Raw genomic sequence first — 14417 nt, 5'->3', positions numbered from 1 at the left:
CCATAGTCGTAAATCAGCACAGCTCCATCTTATGATACCTTCACTGCCGCACTGCCAGTGACTGGTATGAGCTCTTTGGTGTAAGTGCGGAGCTTGGTGTGGATCAGGCTCAGTTTTGGCCTTTGTGCCTTGTTGCCCCACAGTTTCTCAAAAGCCTTCTGGCTCATAATTGACTGATTCACCCCTGTATCCAATTCCATGGAAACTGGAATGCCGTTTAATTTGACTTTTAACATTATCGGAGGGCTTTTGGTGGTGAAGGTGTGTATCCCATACACTTCCTCTTCAGCCTTGGGTTGAGTTGCCTCTTACTCGTTCAGCGTGATCCACGCTGGATCGGTCATCTTCTGCCGACTCTGCCACATGGTGAGGCGCAGCATGTCTGTACATCCACTGAAGGTGCACCATTGTTCCACATCCCTTGCACATGAAAATTGACATTGATGGGCTCGATGATTACCCCCGCATTGCCAACACAGTGCTAATGGATTCGCATTCACGCCCCACGGCGGACTCTGAGTCATCCTAGGTCTGGCCTCTGCGGGCGTGTAGGCCCTGCCATGTACAGTTCTGCCTGCTGAAGGCGTTATTTTCTGCACAGTACTTGCCGGTGAGTTCCGATGCTGCAATGATATCTGTTTCGTGTTATCGTATCGTGATGGCCTTGCTCAGATCTAGGGATTCGGCAGACAGCAGTTTGCGAAGAATGACCTCGTGGCCAATTCCAAGCACGAAAAAGTCCTGCAACACTTCCCCCAAAAATCCAGCAAATACGCACGGTCCCACAAGGCATCTTAGATGCTCGCCACGTCCTGGCCCTCGAAGCGGTGGTGCATATAAAAACGATACCAGGCCATCAAGATGCTCTCTTTCGGCTTGAGGTGTTCCCGAACCAGCTTGCACAACTCTTCATATGTCTTGTCCGTTGGTTTCGTTGGTGCTAGCAATTTTTTGATGAGGCCATATAGCGTGGACCCACAAACGGTGAAGAGAATCCCCCTGCGCTTGACCGCAGTTTCTGTCTTTTCCAGCTCGTTGGCCATGAAGTACTGGTCAAGACGCTCATCGAAGGTTTCCCAATCATCACCCTCAACAAATCTCTCAAGAATACCAACGGCAGCCATAACTGCATGAAAGTTCATGATCTGTTACTAGTCGCCAATTGTCATGTTTAGAATAACTCCACAAGACTGTATATCTTAAGCTCAAACTGTTGTGACCTCGGTCTCTTTAATGTAACTCCAGAGTGAGGAGGCAGCATTTTATACCTGCCTTTTATACCTGCTTGCCCAGGGTGTGCAGGTGACTGGGTCTGCCATAGGTGCACCCCCTGGTGGCAAGTCTTACACATTGGTAATGTTTACATACATAACAGTATTGGACTGTTCAGCCACCAAAGAACTCACTTCAGGAGTGAAAGCAAATCTTCCTCGATTCCAAGGGACTGCCTATGATAATGATGATGGCTGATCTTCTACCTCAACTCCACTTTCCAGCACTATCACCATATACCTTGATCCCCTTAATATTCAAAAGTCTTTCAATCTCTGTTTTGAATATACTCAAAGACTGAGCATCCACAGCCATCTGGGGTAGAGAATTCCAAAGATTCACCACCCTCTGAGTAAAGAAGTTTCTCCTCATCTCCGTCCTAAATGGCTGACCCCTTATTCTGAGACTGTGACCCCTGGTTTGAGGCTCCCGAGCCAGGGGAAACATCCTCCCTGCGTCTACCCTGTCAAGCCCTGTAAGAATTCTGTATATTTCAATGAGATCATCTCTCATTCTTCTAAACTCGAGAGAAAGTAGGCCTTCAATCTCTCCTCATAGGACAATTCTCCCATTAGTTGGTAACCCTATGCCTCCCACCACCCCCAACCTCCAGTTTCCGGAAAGTTCTCTATTGCAACTGTTGCGTTTCCTGACCTCTGGAACCAGGAGCTGTGGGTCCATGTCCACAAAGAGCTGGATAGTGACTTAGCTCACGGGCAAACCCTTACAGCTGGCTGATGGTGGGAGGCTTCCATGCCCTTAGTCTAGGCTGCGTTTAATACAGGGTGCCGGAGGTGAAAGGTCAGTGTCTCTGACCCACTGAGGCACTCAGTGCTCTGAGGAACAGTTACATCAATGCCCTTGTTTTAAAAAATTGGTGCACCTTTAGCTGATCTGACCCAAAAGGAGAAAACATGTACATCACAACTACCTACTTCCTTCCTCAGTGAATCAGGAACACGATACTGAAACTGTGGCACTTCAGGTTTACTCAAGCTGTATAATTGAAATGGGAATTTAAGAGGCTTAATTAGAAGCTCCTGTGACTTGCAGAGAAAGCAGATGGTGCGTTCATTAAATGTTCACTTTCATGCATGTATTTTTTTTTGGAGAAATCTATTATGAAATGCAATTATACAAAATTAATAACGCATAGCAAAATAGAGAAAAGTCAGCTATTTTTTATTTAGCTGCTTAAAATAAACTAATAGTTAACACTTGGAGCGCGGCGGTGTTGGGCGTAAACAGGGGAAAGAGAAAGTAAGCAAATGGTGGCATTTCTCGAATTGCCAGTGGAAGTTAGTGAAATACCGCCGCAGTTTATTTTCTTAACCTGAGCACAAGCTCCATCCACCTCAGGCCGCCATGCTAAGGGGTTGCTTGGTGCATCTTACAGTGGTTTCACGGATTGCAATGTAGGCCCTGCTTCAATAGGCCCCAGTGGACCTGTAGTTGTCCAACCTCAAAGAAATGGGCGATGGGCTGAATGTCACAGGTCGGTAGGGTTGCCAATTCTGATTGGCCATATTCCTGGAGGTTTCATCACATGACCTCTTGCCTTCACGCACCAATTGGAAAGTGAACAGACTCTTTATTGCCAATTGAATGATTCTTGACTATCAGTCAAATAACCTTATAACAGTTTCTTAACCGATAAGGGAATAATAGATTATGGGGAGCGGGCAGGGAAGTGGACCTGATCAGCCATGATCGTATTGAATGGCGGAGCAGGCTCGAGGGGCCGAATGGCCTACTCCTGCTCCTATTTCTGATGTTCTGATCATCCCCAATATTTTTATCACTAACCAATGGAAGTATTCAAAGCAAATGAAAAATACACAATTCTTTTTTAATGCTCCTATGATTTTTCTCCTGAGTTCCTCGCAGCGATGCCCTGAAGATTAAACTTGAACCCCAGGACAATGCTGGATGGATGGCAACTCTATGGGTTGGCTGGTCCAAAATCAGCTTTCAGACTCAGATCCCACTTCCCCGTCAATGGCGTCACAGTGGGGCTTGTGCCCATCATGCAATGATCCAACATGCAAGGACAACCTGGACTTGGATTTTCCGATCTGGTGGGAATCCCATGGGATCAGGGGCTCAGGGCAGGCTATCTACAAGATGCACTGTAGTAACTTGTCAAGGTTTCTTCGACAGCATCTCCCAAACCCGCGACCTCCGCCACCTAGAAGGACAAGGGCAGCAGGTGCATTGGAACACCATCACCTCCACGTTCCTCTCCAAGTCACACACCATCCTGACTTGGAAATATATCGCCGTTCCTTCATCGTCGCTGGGTCAAAAGCCTGGAACTCCCTCCCTAACAGCACTGTGGGAGTACCTTCACCACACGGACTGCAGCGGTTCAAGAAGGCGGCTCACCACCACCTTCTCAAGGGGCAACTAGGGATGGGCAAAAAATGCTGGCCTTGCCAGCGACGCTCACATCCCGAGAATTAATACATTTTTTATGCGATCACTTGCACACGTCAGATGGCAGGGTCACCAACCCTCCAGGATTGTCTTGGAGTCGCCAGGAATTAAAGATTAATCTCCACTGCTACGAGCAGCTCCGGGAGCACAATCATTGGGGTAATAAAAGATCAGAGTAACTATTTGTGCCGACGGCCTCTGCGCAGGCATCCCCTGACACCCCCACCCCCGAGCAAAACTTGTACCAACAATCTTCTGCGCACGCATCCCCCCGCCGCCCGAAACCAGAAGCAGAAGTGGGGCCCTGAACACGTTCATTCCCAAGCCACCAAGCCTTTGACTGGCCCTGAGCCGCAAGCCGCCGGGCCCTGAGCCTCCACTTGAGTCCCAGCAGTGGGGGGAGAGAGCGGCGGCTGGGGGGGAGGGGGGGAGAGTGGCAGCAGCAGCGAGGGGGGCGGGGGGGGCGTGAGAGAGAAACTTGGGGGGGGGGGGGGAGTGAGAGAGTGATCCTTGGGATGGGGGGGGGAAAGAGAGAGAGCCTTGCGGGGGGAGAGAGAGAGAGAGCCTTGGGGTGGGGGGGGAGAGAGAGAGAGAGGGCCTTGGGGGGAGGGGAGAGAGTGAGAGCCTGCAGAGGGAGGGGGGGAGAGAGAGAGTCTTGGGGGGGTAAGAAAACGAGAGCCTGGGGTGGGGGGAAGAGAGAGCCAGCCTTGGGGGGGGGGGGGGGGGGCAGGAGAGAGAGAGAGCTTGGGGGGGGGGGGGAGAGAGAGAGAGTGATCCTTGGGGTGGGGGGGGGAAAGAGAGAGAGCCTTAGGGTGGGGGGGGGAGAGAGAGAGAGAGAGGGCCTTGGGGGGAGGGGAGAGAGTGAGAGCCTGCGAAGGTGGGGGGGGGGGGGAGAGAGAGAGCCTTGGGGGGGGAAGAGAGCGAGAGCCTGGGGTGGGGGGAAGAGAGAGCCAGCCTTGGGGGGGGGGGGGGCAGGAGAGAGAGAGAGCTTGAGGGCGGGGAGAGAGAAAGATAGCGAGCCTTGAGGTGGGGGGGATAGAGCGAGAGAGAGCCTTGGGAGGCGGGGAGAGAGTGAGAGCCTGCGGGGGGGGGGGGGCAGGGGAGAGAGAGAGCCTTGGGGGGGGTGCGGCAGAGAGAGAGAGCTTGGGGTGGAGGGGAAGAGAGAGAGAGATAGCCTTGGGGCTGTGGGAGAAAGAGAGCCTTGGTGGAGAGAGACACACTGGGGGGAGAGAGAGAGGTGGGGTGGAGGGGATCTAAGGGAGAGAGTGAACTCAGGGAAGACAGATCACGTTCTTTCAACCCCCTTTACACCCACGACAGATTTCTCGGAAAGCTCAGTGCGTATGTTACAAGGGACATCGTTGGAGTGGATGAAATCCAGAAGTCACGACACTGTCACTGTTCACTTCATTCCCAATAAACCTGTTAACATTCCGTACACAATGCTGGGGGGTGGGGGGGGGAGGTCGGGGGGAGGTGGCAGGGTAAGATCATGCACTTGCGCTTGGGTAAGGGACTTCAACATTCCATTGACTCTGGATCAGTTCCTATCGAGTGGAGGGTAGCCAATGTAACCCCACTTTTTAAAAAAGGAGGGAGAGAGAAAACAGGGAATTATAGACCGGTCAGCCTGACCTCAGTAGTGGGTAAAATGATGGAATCAATTATTAAGGATGTCATAGCAGTGCATTTGGAAAATGGTGACATGATAGGTCCAAGTCAGCATGGATTTGTGAAAGGGAAATCATGCTTGACAACCCTTCTGGAATTTTTTGAGGATGTTTCCAGTAAAGTGGACAAGGGAGAACCAGTTGATGTGGTATATTTGGACTTTCAGAAGGCTTTCGACAAGGTCCCACACAAGAGATTAATGTGCAAAGTTAAAGCACATGGGATTGGGGGTAGTGTGCTGACGTGGATTGAGAACTGGTTGTCAGACAGGAAGCAAAGAGTAGGTGTAAATGGGTACTTTTCAGAATGGCAGGCAGTGACTAGTGGGGTACCGCAAGGTTCTGTGCTGGGGCCCCAGCTGTTTACATTGTACATTAATGATTTAGACGAGGGGATTAAATGTAGTATCTCCAAATTTGCGGATGACACTAAGTTGGGTGGCAGTGTGAGCTGCGAGGAGGATGCTATGAGGCTGCAGAGTGACTTGGATAGGTTAGGTGAGTGGGCAAATGCATGGCAGATGAAATATAATGTGGATAAATGTGAGGTTATCCACTTTGGTGGTAAAAACAGAGAGACAGACTATTATTTGAATGTTGACAGATTAGGAAAAGGGGAGGTGCAACGAGATCTGGGTGTCATGGTACATCAGTCATTGAAGGTTGGCATGCAGGTACAGCAGGCGGTTAAGAAAGCAAATAGCATGTTGGCCTTCATAGCGAGGGGATTTGAGTACAGGGGCAGGGAGGTGTTGCTACAGTTGTACAGGGCCTTGGTGAGGCCACACCTGGAGTATTGTGTACAGTTTTGGTCTCCTAACTTGAGGAAGGACATTCTTGCTATTGAGGGAGTGCAGCGAAGATTCACCAGACTGATTCCCGGGATGGTGGGACTGACCTATCAAGAAAGACTGGATCAACTGGGCTTGTATTCACTGGAGTTCAGAAGAATGAGAGGAGACCTCATAGAATCGTTTAAAATTCTGACGGGTTTAGACAGGTTAGATGCAGGAAGAATGTTCCCAATGTTGGGGAAGTCCAGAACCAGGGGTCACAGTCTAAGGATAAGGGGTAAGCCATTTAGGACCAAGATGAGGAGAAACTTCTTCACCCAGAGAGTGGTGAACCTGTGAGATTCTCTACCACAGAAAGTAGTTGAGGCCAATTCACTAAATATATTCAAAAGGGAGTTAGATGAAGTCCTTACTACTCGGGGGATCAAGGGGTATGGCAAGAAAGCAGGAAGTGGGTACTGAAGTTGCATGTTCAGCCATGAACTCATTGAATGGCGGTGCAGGCTCGAAGGGCTGAATGGCCTACTCCTGCACCTATTTTCTATGTTTCTATGTTTCAGCTGGGTGAAGGATGCACTTACACTGGGGTAAGGAACTTCGGCTGGGTGAAGGATGCACTTACACTGGGACTTTGGCTGGGGGAGTGGGGTGTCCTCGCTGTACTCGAGATGTGTCCTCTCTGACTTCTGAAGTCAAAATGGATGATGTTACAATGTGCAAAATTAGGCTGGGCAGTTCCATTTACATATTCCAGAGAAACTTCAGGAAGTGGCTTATCCTCCAGGGGGACCAATCAACAATGGGTCATGTGATAATGAATAGCCAATTAGAGAAACGGCTGCCATTCAGTTAGTACATATAGTTGCATGCTTAAAAGATACAATTTTGCGTTTTATTCATTTTCTTTGGGACCAAAATTTCCTCGCACCTGGTATTGGGGCCGCAGATCGAGTAATCTAGAAATCTAGCGTCCGGCAAGACGGGCGGCTAAACCTCACAGAATTGGTCTCACTGACCTTCATTGGCTTCCAGTTAAGTAATGCCTTGATTTCAAAATTCTCATCCTTATTTTCAAATCCCTCCATGGCCTCGCCCCTCCTGATCTCTGTAATCTCCTCCAGCCCCACAACCCCCAAGAATTCTGCGCTCCTCTAATTCTGCCCTCTTGAGCATCCCTGATTATAATCGCTCAACCATTGGTGGCCGTGCCTTCTGTTGCCTAGGGCCCAAGATCTGGAACTCCCTGCCTAAACCTCTCCGCCTCTCTACCTCTCTTTCCTCCTTCAAGACGCTCCTTAAAACCTACCTCTTTGACCATTTGCCCTAATTTCTACTTATGCACCTTGGTGTTAAATTTTTAATCTCATAATACTCCTGTGAAGCGCCTTGGTAAAGGTGCTATATAAATACAAGTTGTTGTTGTTGTTTAAAAAATATTTTGGGGGGCGGTAACAGGCTTTTTTGAGAGGGGCAATTTTGGTCACTTTTTGTTCAGTGCTTATAAAAATATTCGAGAAATGGGGTAAAAGGCTGTGACTGGTGAGGGACTGATTGTAGGTGGGAGCTCATGTGATGAAACCTCTCAGAATTCGTCTAACCAGAATTAGCGACCCCTACTAGCCAAACGCTGTCGACTCCAGAGGATAATCCTGGGCGGAGGTGGAGGCTACGAAACCAATAGAACGTTTCCCTGCCACCTTTCCCTCTCCGGCCTGAAAACGGACACTAAATCTGCAGAAGATCTAGGCCAATAAGTGAGTCTGCATTCAGGTTCAGAAAAAAAGTATGACTTTTTTTTTTAAAAGCCACAAATATTTTTCTACGTGATTTTTCCTTCAACATTTCCATATATTTCAGATTTCGAGCATCCTCCATAGTTTCCCCTTCTAAATCTTTAACCCTGGAAGGCAGTACGGACTGCCCGCCTGTACCAGATGCTGATTTTGGAGGCTTAAATATGTCGACTGTGCTCTGCTGAGGTATTCAGATTGGCAAGATACCTGCACAAAGTATTGTGTTATAGTTGTGGCTTAATAGACACCTTTCTACCTAGAATGGTTTAATTTAAGCTTTCCAGTGAACCTCTACTGTAAGCTGTTTTTTCATTGCCAAAAAAAGTAATGCAATGTATTTTAAGGGCCATTAATTCTATCCTCTGGACTTCTGCCTATCGAAAGCTGGATTAACAGGATTCAAGAGAGGAAACCAAGCCCATCTGTTGAGTTTTAAGCCCTAGTGCTCCAGCACACTAGGCTGGACACCCTGTATCCTGCCAACTTGAATTAAATCACTCTAGCGCATCTTTAATTGGACTTGAAGGAAAGCTCCAGGCTACACAAAACAGATGGCTATTGTGAAGTAAAGAGCCGATGGACTGAACTGTTCACTCCTTTAAAACGTTATTAGCCAACCGCTGCTTGGGTTCACACGTGAGGGCTGCCAATGTTTGTGAAACTGTACCAGTATGGGAGGAGGAGTTTGCTTCACTATGATCTGGGAAATGTGAGGGATATCAAAACTGCTGCAGTCCAGATCTCAACGTCTAAAAGCATTGCCCAAAGAAGCACGATGCTCCAGCCAGAGAGCTATAGGTTTGATTCCCGGTCTGCTCGGCGTTTATTGTTCTCAAATGGGCAGTAGTTGGGCTGCTCTAATTGGCCACAGCACCCCTCGGCTAGGGACGCAAAACGCAAGGCCTGATCATTATCCAGCGACCTTTCTGCAAAGTGTGTGTGGGGCGTTGAGTAAGGACAGTATCAAACGCTTGTTCAAAAAGCTTGCCAACACTCGTCATCTAGGCACAAGCAAAAAGAACAGTTACTTTGGCAAGGTGCACTCTGTAATGTATTTGCTTCATGGGGTCTTTGCTTAGGAATTCATAGCAACACATTGCTATTAAGGACTAGTTGGTTTTTTAACAAAGGTTTAACAATCACACTACACATTACCAGTTCATCCACTAGGCTCACAACTGCATACCTCATCGTGGATGACCTGGACCAAAATGACTGGGGTTTTATTGAGTCTTGTGAACATCACGTGACTGGCTAAGCCACTCACAATGCAACAGCTCCACAAACCTGCCACAGACCCTATCCTAAGCAAGCATCAGTGCCTTCAGGATTAGAGGCCGTGGGCCCTATCCCAGCAAGAGTCAGATGAAGAGAAATTGGGGCCCCCGAGGGGCGTGAACGGGGGACAAATGACTTTTCGCCTGGGCACAGCACCTTCTGAATTCTGCGGGAGTTTAACGGCGGTGGTAGCCGGGAGCACGGCGTTCTCGTTTTCCGCCCCAGAGCAAAAATTGTCAAGCGCCCCCTGAAGCTGCACCGGACGATGACAGCAGCAGCTTCAGGGGACGTGATCAGGGACGGCAGGAGGCCCATGGGGCGCAAGTCAAAGGGAGGTGGCGGACGGGCCCTTGTCGCTTTGAACGCGGGGCCCGTGTCGCGATCTGGCAGCCCGGCGCTCCGCTTGAGTGCGTGGCTCGGTACCCCGCTCCCTGGTGGTCTAGGTAGGGCCCCGCTGAGTTTACAGCTTTACTGAAGGGGAGGGCCCGTCCCACGCGGTCCAGTGTGTAGCATGTGCCCCGCTCCCAACCTATCCACCCCGTTAGCGCCCCAGAGAGGAAGTGGAGTGCCTTTTCGGGGGGGGGGGGTGGCGCGGTAACCCCAATTTCGAGAGTGGGGCAGGAATTCTGTGCCTGCCGCAAAAAGTCCGGCCTGGTGGATGTTACCGCCACGAAATGTGGTGCAATGGAATTTCCCAGCCAGAGTCTTTTTTTAATTCAGTCACAGGTTTCGGCATCGCTGGCAAGGCCAACATTTACTGTCCATCCCTACTTACCCTAGAGAACAGCTGCAGTCCAAGTGGTGAAGGCATAGCGGTTTGGTACAACTGAGGGGTGTACTAGGCCACTTCAGAGGGCAGTTAAGAGTCAACCACATTACTGTGGGTCTGAAGTCACATATAGGTACAGACAGCAGCTTTCCTTACTGAAATGATATTCGGGAACTAGAAGGGTTTTTACGCCACCTGGTACTTATATCATTACTGCTACTAGCTTTTGTATAATTAACTGAATTTAAATTCCGCAGCTGCCAATGTGGGATTTGAACTTAGCTTTCCGGATCATTAGTGCAAGCCTTTGGATTATTAGTCCAGTAACATAACCAGTATGCTACTGTTCCCAACTTGTTCAGGAAATGGGGCCACAGACTCCACCCTAGCAAGAGTCAGTGCCTTCAGGAGAGGGGAGCCAAAAAATATATAGGGCCCAAAATTGATGAACTCACCGCCCACTGCTGTCGACTACCGCCGAAATTCCTCTGGAAGATCCGCCCGGTGCCACTCTCGAGGTGGGCTGAAGCGGGCGGGAGGGGAGAGCCGCCGGGAAGCGCCCGCTGACACCAGCGGACGGCCGAGTGGCGCAACTGAGCTCCCGCCCGCCGAGCTCCCACATTCCTGCAAGCGGGAGTCGGCGGGATTCGGCGCCAGACCGGGGGTGGACCGCTGGCTGGTCTGTCCCCAACTGTAAGTCTGAAGATCCTGAAAAAAAGGTTAGTAAACATTTTTTTTTTCCACAGCGACGTACCTCAATGATGTCCCCTGAAGGTCTTCCGATGATTTTTTTTTTCCTGATGATTTTTCTTTGCAGGTCCTCCACCCTCCGTGAGCCCGACTCCATCCTCGGTGGCACTTGGGCGGCAAGCGCCTTTGCCGCCGAGATTGGGAGCTCCCGCCCACTGCCGCCCAGATTGGCGATGTAGGTCCCTCATTTGCTGCCCGCCGACCTTCGAGGGACCTTGTTGATGAATATCCCACCCAATGAACCGTCCGGGACCTTGGCGGCCATCAGTGGTCCTTCGAGCGACACTTGGGCGGGCGGGGGCCTTCACCAATTTCGGGCCCGTAAGATAGTGATTTCCAGACCTGTTTCAATAACACTGATCATTTCAGTATTAACACAGTATTTATTTATTTTACTTGCTTTTTATGATGTCGATGGATTTCATTTAAGTTCAAGGGCGTCCATTGATCTTAGGCAGCACCACATAGCTGGCGGCAACGAATCGTTAATCCGTTCAAAACCTTGTTCGATTGAAGTAAATGAAGGAGAAAATGGGTCGGGATGTAAAATGATTCACTATCACCCAATTTGTGTTCCCGCCGAAGACCAACTTCACCCCAAAACCTCTTGTAGTGTTGCCAACCTTTGGATGGATTCTCTGCCGAGCAGCTGTCTGGTAGCTGGGATCGATACTAACCCTTACCCGGGAATACCGATTCCAGCTGATCTGGGGAACTGCTTACTCACTACTTGTGTTTCACTACTCCCTCGAGCCACATGACGGAGTGGAGAAAGAAGAGAAGCAGCTTTGAGGGCACTGCCTTGCTGTCACTTATCTTCAGACGAGCATATTCTTCCCGGAGCAGAATTGCTGTTGGACACAGCAGGATTTGCATATAATCCAACAGCTAAAACTAACAGGGAACAGCTTACATTTTCATTCCAGGTTTTTTAAAATCTATCTCTTCCCTTCAAGCATACACATGTATTGTGCTGCTAAATTGGGACTAGGTCGGAGCATAGACAGATGAAACCAAGGTTATCCTTTCATCTCCAACCTCTATTTGGCATATTAGTTCATTATTATTCTTCAAAACACCCTGAGGATATCTTTCACATTGCATCCATCCATTTAGGTAATATTCAGATGTAGACACATAATATTACCATTTAATGCAGTTTGTTGCTTAGCTCAGGAAGATTTTGTAGCTGTCAAATGCATTATGAGCACGTTCCTCACGGGTGGAATCAGATGAATATTCAATTCTTTCTCATTGATGGCTCTATGCAACAGTAGAGGGTGTCATTTGCCCTCTCTCACTTTTTAAAACAAATGACATATTTCCTCTGAATTATGACCTCTCTATGTCATGCACCATTTCCTGACTAAGGGGTCAAGCAAGGCTTGAAGCTCCAATGGTGCAGTAACCCTCGTGGACATGTACTTGTCTCCTGGACGTGTACTTGATCTCGTGCACGTGTACTAGATCTCGTGGACGTGTACTTGCCCTCGTGGACGTGTACTTGCCCTCGTGGACGTGTACTTGCCCTCGTGGACGTGTACTTGCCCTCCTGGATGCAGCTTTTAAGACCATAAGAAATAAGAGTAGGCCATTTGGCCCCTCGAGCCTTCTCCAATATTTAATAAGATCATGGCTGATCTGATCTTGGGCTCAGCTCCACTTCCCGGCCCGCTCCCCATAACCCTTGAACCCATCATTCAAAAATCTGTCTATCTCCACCTTAAATATATTTAATGACCCAGCCTCCACAGCTCTCTGAGGCAGAGAATTCTACAGATTTACGACCCTCTGAGAGAAGAAATTTCTCCTCATCTCAGTTCTAAATGGATGACCCGTTATTCTGAAAATGTGCCCCCTAGTTCTAGATTCCCCCATCTACCTTGTCGAGCCCCCTCAGTATCTTATACGTTTCAATAAGATCACCTCTCAATCTTCTAAACTCCAATGAGTACAGGCCCAACTTGCTCAATCTTTCTTTATAACTCAACCCCTTCATCTCAGCAATCAACCGAGTGAACCTTCCCTGAATTGCCTCTAATGCAAGTATATCCCTCCTTAAATAAGGAAACCAAAACTATACACAGTCATCCAAAGGTCCAAAATTGATGAAAGCCAAGGCCCGCCCCTGCCGCCCAAAGGACCGCCAATGGCCGCTGAGAGACCGGGCGGTACTTTGCCAGGAAGACTCCACTAAAAGTGATGGCAGTACCGTCCGGCGGCAAAATAAAGACGTACGCTGCCAATCTGGGCGGCAGCAGGCGAGAGCTCTCAATCTCGGCGGCAAAGGCTCTTGCTGCCCAAGTGCCACCAAGGATGGAGTCGGGCCCAGGGAGGGTGGAAGATCTGAAAATAAAAATCATGACCGAAAAAAAACACCGGAACACCTTCAGGGGACCCCATCCAGGTAAGTCGCTATAAAGAAAAAATTTAAATATGTTCACTAACCTTTTTTTGCAGGTCTTTGTACTTATCATCGGGGTTAGACCTGCCTCCAAGCAGCAGTCCTTCCCCGTGCTGGCGCTAACTCTCACCGACAATCTGGCAGCTCAGCGGGCGGGAGGCCACTTGCGCTACTTAGCCGCCAGCAGCCATTAGCGGGCGGTTCCCAGCAGTACTCCCCTCCCGCCCGCTCCAGCCCAAGTAGAAACTGGCACAGAGGGGAGACCGGAGGCAAAACTCGGCGGCAGTTGGTAACAGTGGGCGGAAAGGCCACCAATATCGGGGCCTTGGTGTGGCCTCACCAATACCCTGTACAGTTGTAGCAGGACTGCTCTGCTTTTATACTCTATCCCCCTTGCAATAAAGGCCATCATTCCATTTGCCTTCCTGATTACTTGCTGTATCTGCATACTAACTTTTTGTGTTTCATGCAGAAAGACCCCAGGTCCCCCTGTACGGTAGCATTTTGTAATCTTTCTCCATTTAAATAATAATTTGATTGTTTTGTCCTGCCAAAGTGGATAACCTCACACTTTCCCACATTATACTCCATCTGCCAAATGGTTGACCACTCATTAGTCTGTCTATATCCCTTTGTAGATTCTTTGTGTCCTCCTCACAACTTGATTTCTCACCCATCTTTATATCATCAGCAAACTTGGCTACATTACATTCGGTCCATTCATCAAGGTCATTAATATAGATTGTAAATAGTTGAGGCCCCAGCACTGATCCCTGTGGCACCCCACTAGTCACTGTTTGCCAACTGTAAAATGACCCATTTATCCCAACTCTCTGTTTTCTGTTAGTTAGCTAATCCTCTATCCATGCTAATATATTACCCCCAACCCTGTGAGCTTTTATCTTGTGCAGTAACCTTTTATGTTGCACCTTACCGAATGTCTTCTGGAAATCCAAATACACCATATCCACTGGTTCCCCCTTATCCACCCTCCTCGTTACATCCTCAAAGAACTTTTCTTTTGCGATCAGGCATATGCGTGCAGTTAGAAATTTAGCATTTCAGACTGTCCAGGAGTGTGAGCCACAATCACAGTGATATACTGTTAGCCTGTTACTACACATTCTTCCTGCTCTACATCAGTACCGCTGCCTTAACTCATTCGTCCCGGGATCTCAAAATTGTGGAACACCTTCATTCTCTCAACCTTGCCTTTGTCCTTCAACTTGCAAGCTCTTCAAAGCCAAGGTT

At 49.0% G+C, this 14417-nt stretch overlaps 1 protein-coding gene across 1 annotated transcript in view; it reads left to right on the top strand.

Annotated features, from left to right (window-relative positions):
- The window catches only part of LOC139278706 (RNA-binding Raly-like protein), a 1090435-nt gene that overhangs the window by 1042116 nt on the left and 33902 nt on the right, over positions 1–14417 (top strand). The gene's annotated exons all lie outside the window — the stretch shown is intronic.

Source organism: Pristiophorus japonicus, chromosome 13, assembly GCF_044704955.1.
Source record: "Pristiophorus japonicus isolate sPriJap1 chromosome 13, sPriJap1.hap1, whole genome shotgun sequence".
NCBI lineage: Eukaryota > Metazoa > Chordata > Chondrichthyes > Pristiophoridae > Pristiophorus > Pristiophorus japonicus.
Note: the sequence above shows the minus strand (reverse complement) of the source record. Positions and strands in the feature narration are given on the sequence as shown.